General features: G+C 40.4%; 1 protein-coding gene across 4 annotated transcripts in view; it reads right to left on the reverse strand.

Annotated features, from left to right (window-relative positions):
- LOC135199344 (high affinity cAMP-specific and IBMX-insensitive 3',5'-cyclic phosphodiesterase 8B-like) overlaps positions 1-18,125 on the reverse strand; it is a 187,675-nt gene that overhangs the window by 91,716 nt on the left and 77,834 nt on the right. Inside the window, exon 2 of one of the 4 annotated variants that reach the window (XM_064227290.1) lies at positions 16,400-16,483. The exons of the other annotated variants lie outside the window; for them this stretch is intronic. The gene's annotated coding sequence lies outside the window, so the exon portion shown is untranslated. The remainder of the gene's footprint in view (positions 1-16,399; positions 16,484-18,125) is intronic. 4 annotated transcript variants of the gene reach the window in all.

An 18,125-nucleotide genomic window follows, 5' to 3' on the forward strand; every position in this document is an offset into this window, starting at 1 on the left:
CCTATGTGAACTCTCTCGAGAAAGACTGGGGAGAGTTTCCAGCCGTGTGATTGGCTTATCAACAGCCAATCGGGAGCGTCGTAAGGGACTGGCCTGGACATCAAATGCACAGGTGATGTGAATCTACTATAGTACAGCTCAGGAATCTGCTGCCAGGGGAGTTTTATTGAAGTAGCCACAACACTACCGCTGCCTTACTACTTACTACTCAAATATGGCTTTTGAGCAGCAAATGGCACTTCAGGTCTGAACAAAGGGTCACTAAAATGAATCTATAACGCCGCTGCTTCACATTTTCGGGTTTTGTGTCGCCATGATCTTAAGCTCTCACGAGAGGATGTAAAGAGAACACACAAGGGCCGAAGGGACGCTGCAAAGACCCTTACGTAATGCCTACAGTACACGGTATCAGGGCCACTGGCAACACTACCCCTCTACAGGGGGAAAAAATAAGTCATTTGATGACTAGATTGAATCAAATTACTCTACGAGTTTCCAGTTCTGATAAAGATCTAGGGATGCCACAGGTCAAGTATAGGGAACTAATTAGATGAGTTGTCAACAGAGAACAGCAAATCCTTTGCCAGACAGCGCGCATGATCCAAGTCCTTCACACCAGGTAAGAAGTAAATTAACTACAGTAATAAATCCAGGATTTTTCCTTAAAGTGCACAAAAACCAAAACATATATTATGATGTTTAGCATATTGCATAACTTGAAACAGGCGAATATTCATTAAAAATGTAATACCTAAGTTAAAGATTTCGCATTCAAACCTGAAGTTATCAATGTGATTTAAGATATTTTAATTCTAACCAAGAACTTCACCAGACATCGTTGCAGATTTGACAGACGTACAAACGACCATTCCAGACAAATCCAAGCAACCAGATCTCCATTAGACCAGAAAATATTATTCTCAAAGTTCCCTGTGACTTTTGGCATAAGATTACGAAGGGAGATCAGTGGGACGACTAAGGCTCCGAAGACCTTACTGGGAAAACTATGGGCTACAAAGAACTCAAAGAGGGAAAACTAGGGCTACGAAGACCTCACTGGGAAAACTAGGGCTACGAAGAACTTACTGGGAAAACTAGGGCTACGACGAACTTACTGGGAAAACTAGGGCTACAAAGAACTTAATGGGAAAACTAGGGCTACGAAGAACTCAAGAGGGACAACTATGGCTACAAAGAACTCAAGAGATATACCAGGTTACGTTTACAACTGTTCTTGTTATAGGACAAACCTTTAATACCCTCAAGATAGTACTGTTGAAGGAAATAGTTGGAGCTGTTACATTAACCTGATTTTGTGGTAAGAAAAGGAATTACTACCCCCAAGGAAGTATTGCTAACTGAAATGAGTTGCAGTTGTCTGATAAATCTGGTCTTGTTCAAGGACATACCTATAGTATCCTCTCTGAAGCATTGCTGGAGATATGTTAAGAGCTGATAGCTTAGTCTGGTCTTTTGTTTGTAAAGGGTATTAATACCCCAAAGGAAGTATTGTTGATTGGAACAAGTTGTTAAGAGAAATCTGTTCTTGTTTTAGGACAGACCTTTATTCCTCTCTGGGAAGTACTGCTGCTGGAGAGAAGTTAAATGATCTGTAGCAATCATTTCCTTCTGTGTTAGGACAGGGCTTAAATATCTACTGGGAAGGACAGGGAGATCAGTAGGAGTGTTAGATAGTTCTGATCTTGTTCCACAACTGATCTTTAGTACCTTCAGAAATGTACTCTTGGAGATAAGTGGAGCTAAGTGAATCAATTGGTACCTAGCCACGTAAATAAACTTCTAATCCTTCATGCCAGCCCTAGGAGAGCTGTTAATTAGCTCAGTGGTCTGGTTAAATTAAGATTTACTTGACTTTTCTTGTGATATCAAGAGTTTAAGCTGATCAACCACAAAAGGAATCACCAAGCACAGACGAACATTCTTTGTTATTCAACTAAGCTCAGTGTGAACACGTTTCTACTACAGCAAGTCGTTTCAAATCAACCAAGTCTTTATAAACACAAATCTTGGCGATATTACCCACTGACAAGGCTAAACCACGACCCCACCATCCTACTATCCATCATCATAGTCAACGCACACTCCAATTACTTAGTCATTCAGCATCTTGGGACAGAACTATAATGGGGGCCCAAAAAATACCAGAGCTGAGCTTAATCAGGACACCTCCCAAGAAGCTGCGACAGGGACGCGACTCTTTAAAAGGATCTCTGATTTTGGCCAGGGGGCTCAGTGTCAACGATGGATCTTGATAGGCTACATCAAAGGGAGAAAAGTCATTCGTTAAACATTTAAAAGTAAATAATAAAAAAAGATTCTCGATGCTTAGAGAGCGAACTTTCTGATATACAAAACCATCACAACCTGTCAACCAGTTTTGACAGACAGACAGTCAATGATGTTCATGATAGATTGACAGAGAGAGATATATCCTTAAAGAGCAAAAGTAATCAACACGGTTTCTGTATTATTATCATTATTATTATTCATAAACATCTCACAATAGCATGAGCCACTATAATGGTGAAGAAATCCACAAAGGTGCAAATATATATATATATATATATATATATATATATATATATATATATATATATATATTATATATGTATGAGGGTATATGTATATATATACATATATGGTATGCGTATATACTTATATATATATATATATATATATTATATAGATATATATATATATGTATGTATGCATGTATTTACATTAACACCATAGTGGATGTCTTTATTATTATTATTCTTCAACAACTAGCCAATTCTTTTCCGTAAGAGAAAAAAAAACACTACAGAAATACAGAAAGAAGAGATGTCGTTCATGAAAAAAGAAAAAAAAATCAATTAATAAAAAGATGAAACAACGCATTAAAATGACAGGAGAATAACATTGGACTCCTGAAGAAGTAGTAGTTCGACAATTGCACAACCTCCTCAGTGGGAGGGAGGCTGTCTGTTCCTCCTCCAAAGTCCCCCAAGGGCGCAAGGAGGAGGAGGAGGAGGAGGAATGAAGGACCTCCCCCAACAGCAAAGAGGAGGAATGGAGGACCTCTGGAACTTTGCTGGAGAAGTTCGATAGCGAGGGAGGCAAAACATTCACGCCATACTGGTGCCTCTGCTGTTCTGCGAATCTGGTTGCCATCTCTCTCTCTCTCTCTCTCTCTCTCTCTCTCGTCATTTCTTCTCTCCTCTCTTCTCTCCTCGAAAATCTCTCTCTCTTCTGCAGGAAAAGGGGGACATCCACATCGAGGGGCGAAGTGTTCAGCCTCACCTGACGGATCTTCCGGCCCCCAATTAACCTGTGTGAGGGGGGGGGGGGGGGCGGCGGAGTCGTCCAATGGCGTCCTACGTTGTGTACTACTGATCGCACTGTGAGCTTCTCTTGGAGATGTCGGTTCTATATGTACGCATACTGACATACACAGACATAAATACATGTACATACATTACACACACACATACACATACACATATGTAAGATGCTTTAAATATTAACATTGACTTCTACAGAGGTGATAAGTTGGGTTACCTTCAGAACATTACGGCTTTAAAAAAGAATAGGGGAGGGGAGGGGGGGGGGCGCAGTGAGATCAAATCCTAAAGCCTCGTATCCCAACCTCCGCGGGGCTCCCAGTGGAGGGGTTGTGGACCCCTTGGTGAGAAATGACGCTGCTTGAACATAAGTGAGCTAGCTTCCTCCCTCTACATGCTTATCCTTTTTCTTGACTTTCTTTAAAGGTTTGTCTTATTCCTTTGCTCTTCCAGTTTCTCCATATTAAGAATAAGTGAACCCCGCCCCCCACACTCCTCCCCCAAAATATAGTGTTTGTTCATCTGAATAATTACACAAAATGTTACGCGAGGAATTCCACCATACTTTGTCCATAGCTGGACCTCATGACGGGGAACAAGTGTCTCGATTTTGGCAGAGAGAGGACCCTCACTTTCGGATGGATGTGACCTCCTGCTGGATGCGGGTGGATTCCTCAGCCTTGGCGGAGGTTTGTGGGCGGGCGAATGCTCTTGGTAGAATGGTTTTGATTCACTTCCTTTCGTTGTGATGGCTCCAAGAGTAAATCAAATGCGACTGTTTTGTTTATTTCTCGATGAGATTGTCGTTCTTGAAAACGAAAACGAAAACTGCAAACATCTCTTTGGTTTGTCCTCCTCCCAATAGTTAAAATAATAATAATAATAATAATAATAATAATAATAATAATAATAATAATAATAATAATAATCAAAACCTTCTAGAAAGGCTCGTCTTCCTCTCTACAGTTACTCTAGCAACAAGGAATCGGAGGAATTTATTTCTTGTGGTAGAAATTCATTTCTCGATGTGGTTCGGACCCCATAATAAGCTGTAGTAGGTCCCGTTGCTAAGTAGGCAATTGGTCCCTAGCCACCAGGACCCACAGCCACGTACAAATAACTAATCCTCCAGGGGACCAGCCCTATGAGATCTGTGTCAATCAGCTCAGTGGTCTGGTTAAACTAAGAGAGACTCAACTAATTCTTCAGTGTGTTCTAGGTTAGTGATGAAGTTTTTAAAGGAAACACTACCGACCACTCACATCATCCGGGGGAACACTGTAGGCATATCTCCCGCTGAGGGCAGTCTAGAACTCGCCCAAAGGGTGGGGGGGGGGGGGGAAACATTCATTGAATTATCCGCTAGGAAGTCAAGTTTTCTTCGTCTGATTCAAAATTAATTGACATCGACGTTTCTGAGTTGCCCTGACTCGAATCAGAAGACTGAATGACAGTAGATCTTAGACTTACAAAAAAAGTTGACTGGAGTTGCCTGCACCTCATTGTAACTTGGGCCACTCTAGTGCTGTTCGCTTTCGAAAGCAAAGGAAACGAATGGAGTTACTGGAAGCACAAGGGGAATTCTTTGAAGGTAGTAATGCATCGCTTCTTTCGCCTGAACTTCTTTGGATCCAGGTGCACAACATCCTCTGAAGGTGTGAGGAAGGAACAAAGAAGGACATATAGAATGTCCTTACCCTCAACCAGAGGGTAGTTGGGACCTGACTTGGAAACGGAAAATAGTAAAATAGCGAGAAAAGAGGCCCTTCCGTGTCCTTCTTCTAATCTCCAAGCTCATGCGGACTGGACAAGGGAAATAAAACCCTCTTTCTCTTTTTCTTTCCTTTTTTTCAGCTATCCAAACCTATTTGCTCGACAGTACATGTGAAAGGACAGGCGTGTACTTCTCTTCAACCTTCTCGAGACCAATAATCCCCAAGAGCAAAGGATAAATACGAGTAAGAGAATAATGACAAGTGACAGAGGATGATCTTATTCTCGTCCTTGTACAGAACAGAAAAAATGACCAATTTTTCACCTTTCTCGGTGCCTCTCCTTCAAAGCGCAGGTGGCTCACTCTGCTGGTTTGTGATTTTTTCTTTTCTTTTTATTCTCCCCCATTCTTGTTTTGAAGTCCATCATCCTTAAAGCGGACAGATATGAGAGAGAGAGAGAGAGAGAGAGAGAGAGAGAGAGAGAGAGAGATGGAGGAGCGAGAGAGAGAGTAAGAGAGAGAAGGGGGGGGGGGAGAGGGAAAAGAAAAGAGAGAGAGAGAGAGAGAAAGAGAGAGAGAATAGAGAGAGATGGGGAGGAGATGAGAGAGAGAGAGAGAGAGAGAGAGAGAGAGAGAGAGAGAGAGAGAGAGAGAGAAGGAAATAAAGAGAGAGAGAGAGAGTGAGTTACAAGGATTAGGATGTCTCAAGACTTGTCAGTCCATCCTTAGAGGAGACATCGTGAGCTCACTTATCTGTAGGAGCAGGTTTTACTGTGCATTCACAGCGTCCTTCTAATGATTCTGTCTATGGTTTTCTTTTCAACTCTTCCACACTGTTGCTGTTGACAACTTCTTTCTGGTGGCAGTTTATTCTGTGTGTCACATATCTTGTATGTAAAGAAGTTCCCACAATGGGATGTGTTGTATCTCTTCAGCTCTAGTTTGGAATGTGAACGGATGTACGATAAAAGGAATGGAAGGTGTTGCAGTTAGGGGATGAAGGGGCGATGCAAAGAACCTCTAGTATTATTATTATTATTGTTATCATTATTATTATTATTATTATTATTACTAAGGAGATGAAACCTATTCATACGGAACAAGCCCTCCACCATAAGTGGCCACTGACTTGAAATTCTTTCAAAGCTTCCAAAGAATAATTAATAAGGTGTTCATTCGAAAAAGAAGTAACAGCAGGTAACGGGAGATAAAGAAAGAGGACATCACTTAATTAGAAAAAAGTATAAATTGATAATTAATGGATAAAAAAATTAAGCGCATTACTAAATTCATGAACAAATTCATCGCATCTTCTCTTGAACATTCGAGGTTGAAATTTCACAACCTCAGGGAGGCTGTTAGAGTGAAGTAGTGCCTACAGTGCGCCGCATGAGGTGCACCGACGGCCCTATCCCCCGCCTACGGGGAGAAAAATTGAAACGAAAAGGAAACGTCGCCGAGAATAAAACCAGTTTCCAATTGAGCCTCTACTCGTGTCCCCCATATTTGAAGCTGAAAGAGGAGAAGACAGTCCAGCGGCCAAGAAAAATCCAATATCCTCACTGGAATCCAGATTCACTGGAAAGGGGAAGAGGAAGAAGAAGAAGAAGAAGAAAGGGGAGACAAAACTTCCTCTCACAGAGAGAGAGAGAGAGAAGAGGAGCGAGGAGATGAGAGAGTGAGAGAGAGAGAGAGATGGAGGTGTAATTCATATAAGGATCATTCCACTTATCATTGAGAGAGAGAGAGAGAGAGAGAGAGAGAGAATGAAAATGTGTAAGCCATACAGAGGATCATTCCACTTATCATTGACAGAGAGAGAGAGAGAGAGAGAGAGAGAGAGAGAGAGTGTAATCCATATAAGGATCATTCCACTTATCACTGAGAGAGAGAGAGAGAGAGAGAGAGAGAGAGAGATGTGTAAACCATATAAGGATCATTCCACGTATCACTGAGAGAGAGAGAGAGAGAGAGAGAATGTGTAATCCATATAAGGATCATTCCACCTATCACTGAGAGAGAGAGAGAGAGAGAGAGAGAGAGAGAGAGAGAGAGAGAGAGAGAGAGAGAGACAAGTTTATCCAAAAATTAGAAATCTAACCGAATCAAAACTGTGAACTGTGGAGCTCCACGTCTGACCAATTACGAAAGATTCAGTGACGAGTGTCTCCCTCATTCACATGGCTAAGAGGAAGCTGTATAAACAGTATTTCTGTAATAATAATAATAATAATAATAATAATAATAATAATAATAATAATAATAATCTCGGAGTCGACATCCCCGACTTCTGAGTATTAAAAGGACCTCACAGAGACTCACTCACTCTCTCTCTCTCAACACAACTAGTCCGTCAGTGTCAGCAAGGTCAAAGGTCGGAGGCGTCCACAAACACGAGTGACTTACCCCAGCATCCGTCGGGCAGACGAACCATCCGGCAGCAGGCAGGCAACGTTGGAGGGTGGCCGGGGGAGGATGGAGGTGGAGGGGTGGGACGGTTTCCTCACGAAACCCTCAATCGGAGACGGCCTACGTGACCCCGAGGAAGCCTGCAAAAACCATATCTCCACTCCTTCCACACCCCCAGGGGGTCGATCAAAGGGCCTGCCGCGGGTCCGCCCAAGACAAACAGGCAAACAAACAAAGTGCCTCTGCCCCTGGGGAGTCCTGCGAGGGCATGATGAGTACAGTTAAGCCGAGTCAGGAAATGCCTGGGACTCTGGGGAACACGTGGCATTTGGCGTCTGGTGTGGCTGGGAGCCTACGTGAGGTCTCGCAGCAACAACAACAACCGCCCCGGCAGTGGCTCTTTTCGGGAGACTCGGAGGCTCAAGTCGAGGCTGAATAACGCCCGGGGAGATGCCTCTGTCTGGTGGAAGTAGGGTGGACCTCAGCGTTTGTTTTGTGTCGAGAAACGAGTAGGAACAAAGATACAACAAGTACACTACAAGAAGGCCTTCACGAAGGGTCATGTGACCGACATAATTAGTGCAGAGTTATCCCATCACCTCATACGCTCACGCAGATGACCATCGAACTGATTTCTTCAAAAGAAATATTAATTAAGGGAAAAAAACATATCATAAAACAGAAAGATGAGTGACGATGTCTTGACATCAACACAGCTTTAGATATAAGAGAAAAGCTAAGACAATGGTGCGCAACACATAACCAGCGAACACAAAGCGAACAGCTTCTCTTCAGCTAACAGGATTCGGTTGATTATTCCGAGATCAAAAGTACTAACCAGGTCTGTTATTCACCTCAACATTATACTATCACTTACAAGAGGGCACTGTTATACTCTGCGCTGACATAAGACTGGCTTCATATATACGAACCAACCTTTAACTTGTGAGCATCAACAAACACACCAATGCCTAGAGCCCTGTCCCTTTGTTTTTCTGTTCGGGAGAGACAGTGCCTATGGTGCTGGAATAGGTGACAATGAGGCACATAACCATGTGTGGAAGAGGTCTATGTAACTCTCCAAGATGGGTGGCAGGCACTCATTCTAGACACAAGCAATAATGGTGATAAGGGACGCCCATGAAAAATGGCCAAATAGAACATATTTTGATCATAGTGTTCATCACGATGACAATTTTTGGGAAAGAAAAGCAAAACATCAAAAACAGTTTTTTTCCATTCAGAACATAAGGATGCCCAATGATTGCAGCAATCCGGAAGTGAGAACAATATTCTAGCAGAGCAAAACTAAAGACCTGCGTAAGTAGGCCTTATACCACTGGCTCTAAACATACAGGAAAACTTAAGAACACTGTGTAGGAACGAAGGAAGGAATACAGAGTTTAGGTCGAAGCCCAAGCGTTGAAATGGAAATTGAGAGTCGAAAGGTTTGAAAGGTGTAACATGAGGAAATCCTCGCAGTTGCACCATGAAACAATTGTTAAGAGAGTGGAGAGCAAGATAGAAGAAAGATAATATGCATGGAAAAAAGATACAGTAAATGGAATGAAAATGGTTGCAGCCAGGGGCTGAAGGGACGCCTCAAAGGACTATGGAATCTGACATCGGAAACAGATTGTATGAGCGCTATGAAACAGAAGAAGCCACTTAAGTATAGTATGCTGGTGTAACACCATCAGATCTATGGATAAGGAAAACCTCCAGAACAATGCTTTGTTTTCTGACACCAGAAACAGTGCTATTAAACAGAAAATGCAGAATCAATTGATGCAGCATTATCTATGAATGTTGGCTATTTGAGTGAATCAAGGGGCATATTAGTTTAACGAGACAAGTCTTAGTTTGCTCAGGCTCTGAAAACATCTGGTGGAAAACCATTTAAATGAGCAGACTCTTCTGACCTGGTCCCAGTCAAAGATATTTTGTTCGCACATAGAAATGTAGACGTGGCCATCACCATGAATGGGCCCAATATAGACCAATATTAGCTGGCACTAACCAAAAATTAATTGACTGTTTGAAATACATTATATTACCGAGCCATTATCCCTCCATCCCAAAGGCTCAGGGCACTATATCCTAAAGTACAAGCTCCATTTTACAGACTACGAGCTCCTTCATGAGAGGAAAATGATAAGTAAAAAATGCTCTCAATAAAAAAAAAAAAAAAAAAATGGCAATTAGATGCCCTCCTCTCCAAGGTCTGCAGAACAGCACCAGTAAGAACACCTATAAAAATATAACAGGGAAGCAAAGTTGCAGCATGGACGAAAAGAAAACGATCAAGGGTAGAGTAAGTGAATAGATAAGCTGGTTTGACTCCACTTTATCAAGAAATGAAACATATTTTAAAAGCAGTATCCCAAAACAGGTAAATAGAACTAACATACATTTATTGTAACTGGGGCCACAAAACAGATCTTATGACTTCGAATTAAACACGATTTCCTAAGAAGTCAAAGCAATAATTAAAACTCTGACATCACTAAAAGTAAACACGATTTCCTAAGAAGTAGAAGCAACAATTAAAACTCTGACATCACTAAACTGAAAGTGGCTTCCATAATGTTGACATATAAGAAAAGACTAATTAAAATCTAATTATCCAATATTAAAGATCTGGATTTGAGAATGGATAGTGAAACATGGGTTGTGAGTGTATCTTGGGGTACCCTACCGAAAGGTCTCACCATCCGAGAGGACAGATGAAGTAATGGTAATTTGCGGGGAATCGGTCTGGAAAAAAGCTGGGATCATCCTTGTATATTATAACTTGAGTAAGGAGGGTTTAAGGGTGAACAAGGCATGATCCAACTTCCAGCTTACTTAGGGGAGCGTGTGAAAATCTACGGTCAAATAGAGCCTTGTTTCAGCAATGAAAATTAAAATAAATACTTTGTATTTTATTAGAAATCATTTTTCTGTACTGTTTAATATGCACATTATCTATTTTTTACATTTTCATTCTCGTAAATAAATCGGAAATATCCTGTCCTAAAATGCCTGTATCAATAACTCAATGAGAAGCACCCTTTCCAGACCTTTTGAGGCTTTTCCATATGGCTTTCCTACCACCCCAACAAGAACAACAACCACAACAACAACAACATAGTTTGTAGGCCTACTCCGAGTGAGCGAAAATTTGGGCTGTGGTGAATTTATGGTAACAGGTCAGACCAGTAGGGCAAAAGTAGACAAGAGGGTTTCAAGGCTGGACAGCGAGGAAGATTGGTCAAGATCTGATTGATGGAAAAGCTGACCTGAAGCCAAGCGCTGGTGACGAGTGGGAGTTGGAGTGGCTGGACTGAACAGAGGTAAAGTAAAATACTGAAGAATGAGTGCACCTAGGACCCAAAGAGACGCTGCAAACAACCTTCAGCAATGCCTACAGTGCATGACGTGAGGCATACTGATGGCGCTACCCACCTATAGGAACAGAATGGAATATATAGAATTTAGGCCAAGCACTGGGACCTATAAAGTCATTCAGCACTGAGAGAAAAACTGAGAGTAAAGAAGGTTTGGAAGGAGTAACAGGAGGAAAACCTCGAAGCAGTTACACTACGAAAGTAAGATGAAAAAAGAGAATATGAAAGGAGGTACAGTCAAAGAAAGGAAAGGGGTTGCAGCAAGTGGCCCAAGGAAGGGACACTACAAAGGACATGAAGTAATGAATACAGTGCACCCCTAGAGGGTAAAAGTGGTTGAAACAGAATGGAACACAATGACTATAATATCCAGTACACGCACAAATGAGTTCAAGGCAGTGGTGATCGGCTATCAATCAAGTGGTCAGAAGTTCGATTCTCGGCTCGGCCATTGCGGAACCAGAGGAATTTGTTTCTGGTGATTAAAAATTCATTTCACGATATAATGTGGTTCGGATCCCACAATAAGCTGTATAGGTCCTGTTGTTAGGTGACCAATTGGTTCCTAGCCACGTCAAAATATCTAATCCTTCTGGCCAGCCCTAGGAGAGCTGTTAATCAGCTCAGTGGTGGGAAGAATCATTTAGTTTCATTATCCGCATCTCATTCATATCATAATTTTCCACCTTCTCTTTCCAATAATCATTTCTCATACTTATTCAAAATTTTGTCCTCTTGGAGTGTGGGAGACTTTTTATATTAATTTGTGTGTGTATATGTATGTATTTTTGATCTATGGCTTTTTATGTCCGAAATAAAGCATTTGAATTTGAATTTGAAAACTAAGATATACCTTTTTCACTGACTGGCAACTAGGAGCTGTTAATCAGCTCAGTGGTCTGGTTGAACTAAGATAGACTTAACTTAAGACAGAGGTGAGGAGCCCAGTGTGTGTGTGCAGGGCAGTGTGACCAGACGTCCCGTGTTTGACGGGATTGTCCCATATTTATGACATTTGTCCCGTGTCCTGTATCGACTCTCCCCGGGACGCCTTTTGTCCCCTATTTTCAATATTTGAAGAAAAAAAAAATTACAATTTACTCGTGAAATTTTGCAAAATACGGGGTAAAGGCGGCTGCCCAAAATTGGCAACAGTGCAGTGGGCCGAGAACGAACAAATCTGTCTTGGAATTTGATTTTCTAAGCATAAGGCAGCATGTCCGGCAAAAAAGTACAACAAAAAAGTGAAGAGAAAATATGTACTTTTAGACCAGAGTGGCAAAATGACAGTGGTTTCAAGCAATGGCTCGTCCCCCAACACAACAACAAAAGAGGAGCATATACTGCAAAATATGCTCGAAGAATTTTAGCACTACGCACGGTGGACTGGGGGATGTGCGACAGAATGGATCAACAGCAGCACAAATCAAATAAACAAGCAGCCTCAGCTGTAGCAGTGTTAGATATAATTTCATTATTCCCAGCAAAAAATTCTACAGAGGCAGAAAAGGTATGGTGTATCTATCTATCTATATATATATATATATATATATATATATATATATATATATATATATTTAATATATATGGTGCAGGGGAAGATGTTGTACAGACTCTCTTTAGCCTTCTGTGTTGGCAAACAATACAGCTAATATAGAAGTGACCTTTACGAGGATTCGTTCATCATTTGGCAATTACAGGAGGAGGACAAATCTCAGTTCGTTTTGAACAACCAGCCCACCACCACCACCACCACCACCACAGGGGCCACTGACTTGGAACTGAAGAAGCTCCCAGGGAATAGGATTCAGGATTGAGGTGTCCTTTGGAAGGCAGTGACAGAAGACAAAGAAAAGGACAGAAAGAAGAAAGGACCAGTTACGTGAAAAGATATGAATATAGAAACAAATAAATGAATGAAGAATACAGGTAAATCAGTAGAATACAAGGCGGATTGTTACGTCATCATGATAATAATCATAGCAGGAAAAAGCTGACAGTTGGGATTGCCTTCCATTACACAAACACACACACACACACACACACACATACACAAAGGGCCAATTTGTGTGTGTGTGTACCTATGTACGAACCACAGCCTGCAGAACCAGCCAATTTTTGTGTATGCACCTATGTACGAACCACAGCCCACGGAACCAGACAAGACGAGAGGGCAGACACACACACAAGGAAAAGAACAAAAGAAGACGACAGAAGGAACAAGGAAATAAAAACAAAATATTTTAAAAAACCATAAATAAATAAATAAAAAAATAACAAACACAACACAAACCTCCATCAAAGAGTAACAAACTTCAAAGTTCACAAACATGGGTCCTAGACAGCCCCGAGAGAAAAAGAGAGAGAGAGAGAGAGAGAGAGAGGTATTACGAGATGGCTTACACACGCGAGAACATGGGGCCTTTCTCTGTCTGTCTCTCTCTCTCGTCTCCTATGCATGTATGCATGTGCGTACGTGTGTGTGTGTGTGTGTGTGTGTGTGTGTGTCGACGACTCTTAATCTTGACAGAGTCATGTCCGGGGCTCGTTAGCCATTCTGGAACCGTTTAGTGGGGCGTAATAGGACAGCATAATTCATGCGCCTAGCGAGTGGGGCTGCTGACTCGGCTCCTCGGAAGCTTGAAGGAGAACCACTGTCTAATCCTATTGGGATGGAGGCTGGAGTAGCTGGCTCTCTCTCTCTCTCTCTCTCTCTCTCTCTCTCTCTCTCTCTCAGTACACGTACGCACGCAAACTAACGGCAAACGAACCGATATCGAAACAAACTCTTAATCTTAGGAAATCAGTGACAAGACATGAGGAAAGGAAGTTTCGTAGGTGCACACATACATACGTACATATACGTATATATCTATTATATATATGAGTTTTCTCGCCTCATCTTTACCCACAAGGAAGGTTCAAGTCCTGTTTTAGCGTAAATACCTGTAAATATATGTTGCTTGAATACTCTTTAACTTCGGAATAGCAAAGAAAAATTTTTTTTTTTTTTTTTGGTTTTCGTGTTTCTATATCAGTTTCTTCACGTTACATCATTACAGAATTTATCTATCTATCTATCTATCTATCTATCTATCTATCTATCTAAATATAATATACACACATATATACATATCAAATTCGGAAACCAGTTATTGCATATTGTCTCACCATAAAATCCTTTCCCTCAACAGAGGCAAAAAATGAACTAACCACAGCCATTGTAATCCTGTGGAGCAGGGTTCCTTGACAGTGGGTATATCCATACCCCGTGGGGGTATCTGAGAACCCCCATATGCTTGGAGGGGGGGTGTTGTATGGGACTTGATGTCTGGATATTTGTATATAAATTTGATTGTGATGTGTCAATGTGGGTACATTTTGTAAATGAATAACTATATGAAACTATAAATACTTTTGAATTTCTTGTATGTTTCCAGCTATTCACACCTAAAGTGTTTATTCAATTAAGTATATTAAATTGTACTGTCAACAAGCAGGACTTCAGTGGTCTTAAGCACAGGGGGTATGGCACCATATTGGGGAATTTATTTGGGGGCTGTGGAGTCATCAAAAGTTTCAGGACCCCTGATGTTCGATCAGTAAATAGTAGAACCTCAACAGACAAATGAGACTCAGTAGTGACCTTACACCCCATTTTCTACACACACACTGCGCCACTCACATCTCACTTACACCTGCAATCACTTTATGCTGGTCTTCCTCTCCTTATTTCTTATCAAATCCTGCGAACTGTAAACAATGAGCGGTCTTCGTCAGCCTGCTTCTTTCTGCATTCTCTTCTAGAATTGTCAAGCTTTCAATCGCTCCCTTTCTTGAAAACAATACAAACAGCTTCCATCTTTCATATACAGTCAGACAAACACATTTCTCTCCTATAAAGGAGCTGGCTTAACAATCCTGTAAAAAATGACCAATATCTGCGTCCTCAAGTCACTCCCCTCCTCTTCCAGAGCTTCTGTGGAGGTCCTAGGACCTATGTTCGTCTACCTATTCAGACCTTGCCTCCTTCCTCATGCAACAAATTCACTTTTGGTTATCCATTCTTATTCAACTTGACTCGTGTTACCATTCGCTTTCAATTTTCTTCTCTTACAAATACTTGCAAATGCTTTCACCCATCCCAGCAGCTTTTCCTTACTATCACAACTAATGCTATCGTTTGTAAGTACTAGGCACACAATACAATTCTTCAGTCCTTATTCCTGTTCTCTCAGTAGCAAATGCCCAGCTGCGTCTTTTTCCTTTTCTCTGGCCTTTCTCATCACTCCAAACATGAAATTACAGAACTAACCAAAGCTTCTTTGTAAACTAAAGCGAATATAGAGGTACACTTCTGGAGACTTTTGCTGCTTTTATGTCGTCTCTCATACATTTTGGTGCCTTCGCCTTTTTTCTAAAGACTTCAGTGACACGAAAATATTATAAGAGTGTTCAGCTCAGAGCAGAGTTCCAAATTTGCACTGGCGCTGCACCAAACTTTAAAGGTATGTCTAACGAAGACGCCGTTCCAAAGGATTTCCAGAAACCGAGTGACTTCCTGAGGGATTCAATGATAACATTTCTTCTCTCTTTTGGCTGAAACCAGGAATCCTGCTGTCAGTGGTTTCAGTGGCACTGAGTAACTCCAGTGACATCAAGTCTTTACTTGATGGTGTCAGAACTGCAGTACATTCAAGATAACACATATCATGATATGAAGATGATGACTGCCAACTATTCATTTTCTTTAGAGCAAAACAATGTCTGTGTATCAACAACGTACAACACTATCATGTTATTGAATTTATGGGACAGCTTTCAGAACCCACTTCTTATTCGCCTAGGGCAACACCAAATCTGTATGGAATGCTTGCGTCCTATATACAATACCCTGGACGAATTAAATAATGCAAGTTACTTTCATCAGAGCCGAAGGATGACCAGAGATAAAGTAACCACATCTTTATCTACTCCATGTGGAGGTAAACTAACCAAACCTTCTATACTGACTCTGCATAGAGCTAGACTAATCTCACCTTACATTACTCTGTGGGGGTAACTGACCGCAGCCTATATTGACTTTGCTGAGATAAACTAACAACACCTTGTAATTATTTACTCTTTGTGGAGATGAACTTACCACAGCCTGTATTTATTATGCTGAGATAAGCTGACCACAGCCTGATGGTCACTTTGTGGAGATACACTAACTACAGCCTCATAGCCACTTTGTGGAGAGACACTGACCACATCTGTATACTGTGTGGGGATACACTAACCATAGCCTGCTACTCTCTTTGTGGAGCTACACTTACCACACTTTATACTATGTGGAGATACACTAACCACAGCTTTATATTATGTGGAGATACACTAACCACAGCCTATCCTTACACTGGAAGAGTTTCACTAACCACAACATATATATATTTCTCTACCTCTGAAAGACTTGAATCTATCCTTTACACTTCAAAACAAACTTAGGAATTCTCTGGAAGGGTAGACCTCATTCTTCTTTGAAGATGACACCCTGAATTTACCTTGAATAACAATGGCAGGCCTATGTGTCTGAACGGCTTGATACACTGCCTCCAAGGGGCTGGCCCATGGCGTTTGCAACCTACCTGCGAGGGTGAAAGAGAGAAAGGAAATTAATTATAACTTCACGTGAGAACCAACCTATGTTGTACAATCAGGGTCTTAAGGGTTCATGTAAAGATTATTCTTCTATTTTTAATGATTTATTTACATTTATTATCTATTCATTTATTTGTTCATTTATTTTTTTTACAATGATCTCTTCTCTTTTATGTTTCGTATTGCCGTCTGCTAGTTCTTTCCAATGAGCACCATAATATTCTTTGGAAGATTGAATTTCAAGGCAGCGAGTCCCTCCTAAGGGATTGTTCTTGTCCCATATGAACATGTTTCGTCCTATGAATAATAATAATAATAATAATAATAATAATAATAATAATAATAATAATACTAATAATAATAATAATAATATATATTTTAAAGTTAATATGCTGCCTCAGATGCGTTAATTTTATAAAGATCCTTCTCTATTTTTACTATTTATTGTTTTCTCATTGTTGCTTAAACTGGTGAGCAACAAAGAGAAAACAATAATTAGAGAGACAGAGAAGAACCTTTATAAAATTAACGCAGCTGAGGCAGCAATTACTTTTAATAAAACATGTTTAAAAGAGGGTTTACTTCCAGAATATAATAACTAATAATAATAATATAATAATAATAATAATAATAATAATAATAAGAATAATAATAATAATAATAATAATAATAATAATAATAATTAATAATAATAATAATAATAATAATTAATTAATAATAATAATAAATATGAAGGTAGGAGACCCTCTCTGAAACATGTTTTGTTAAAGATGATGGCAGTATCAGTGGAATTGATTTTATATATGGTCTTTTCAATTCTTCTTATTATTCTCTTCTCAGCAGGGCTGATGTTTGCTAATAGCTGGCCGATGTTCATATCTTGGTTAGAGAAATGTTTTCTAAAAATACTAATTTATTGATATGATAACAAAAGTGGCGTGTGGTCGCCGCAGGAATAATAATAATAATTAATATGGAACAAGTCCTCCACAGCGGGGCCACTGACTTGGAATTCTTTGAGCTTCCAAAGAATATTGTGGTGTTCGTTTGAGAGAAAATAGAAGGTAGAGGGTGATACAGAGAGGAGAGAACAGTTGTAGAAATAAAAATAATGTAATGAATAAATAATTAAATGAGTAGTATATCAGAAATCAAAAGATGGGACAGGGTCAGGTAGGATCACACGAAACGGAGTATCGGCGTAATCATCTACGCTTATAATGGGGCAACTCGCCCATCCTAAAATCACTTTGAGAAAAGCACAGGTCATCAGATAAGCCATATCACACATGAGTTATATAACGTACTGATGACGAGGGTGCGCGCACGAACGCACGCACGAGATAACAGAGACAAGATCTTTGAAGGAAATGGAAAGCATCAAGTCTGAAATGGCTGATAAAAGTATTATTATTATTATTATTATTATTATTATTATTATTACGCGGACACTCTTGTACATGACAAAGAAAAAAATACCTCTAAGAAGAAAGTAGCAGACCTCTCTCTCTCTGTCTCTCTCTCTCTCTCAACAACAAACAAGTCAAAACAGATTGCATCATTCTCATTATTTTACAGATTCAATAAGGAACGTGTATTCAAAGTCTTGGAAGGCTATCACGTGCTACA

This window comes from Macrobrachium nipponense, chromosome 25, assembly GCF_015104395.2.
Source record: "Macrobrachium nipponense isolate FS-2020 chromosome 25, ASM1510439v2, whole genome shotgun sequence".
Classification (NCBI taxonomy): Eukaryota; Metazoa; Arthropoda; class Malacostraca; order Decapoda; family Palaemonidae; genus Macrobrachium; species Macrobrachium nipponense.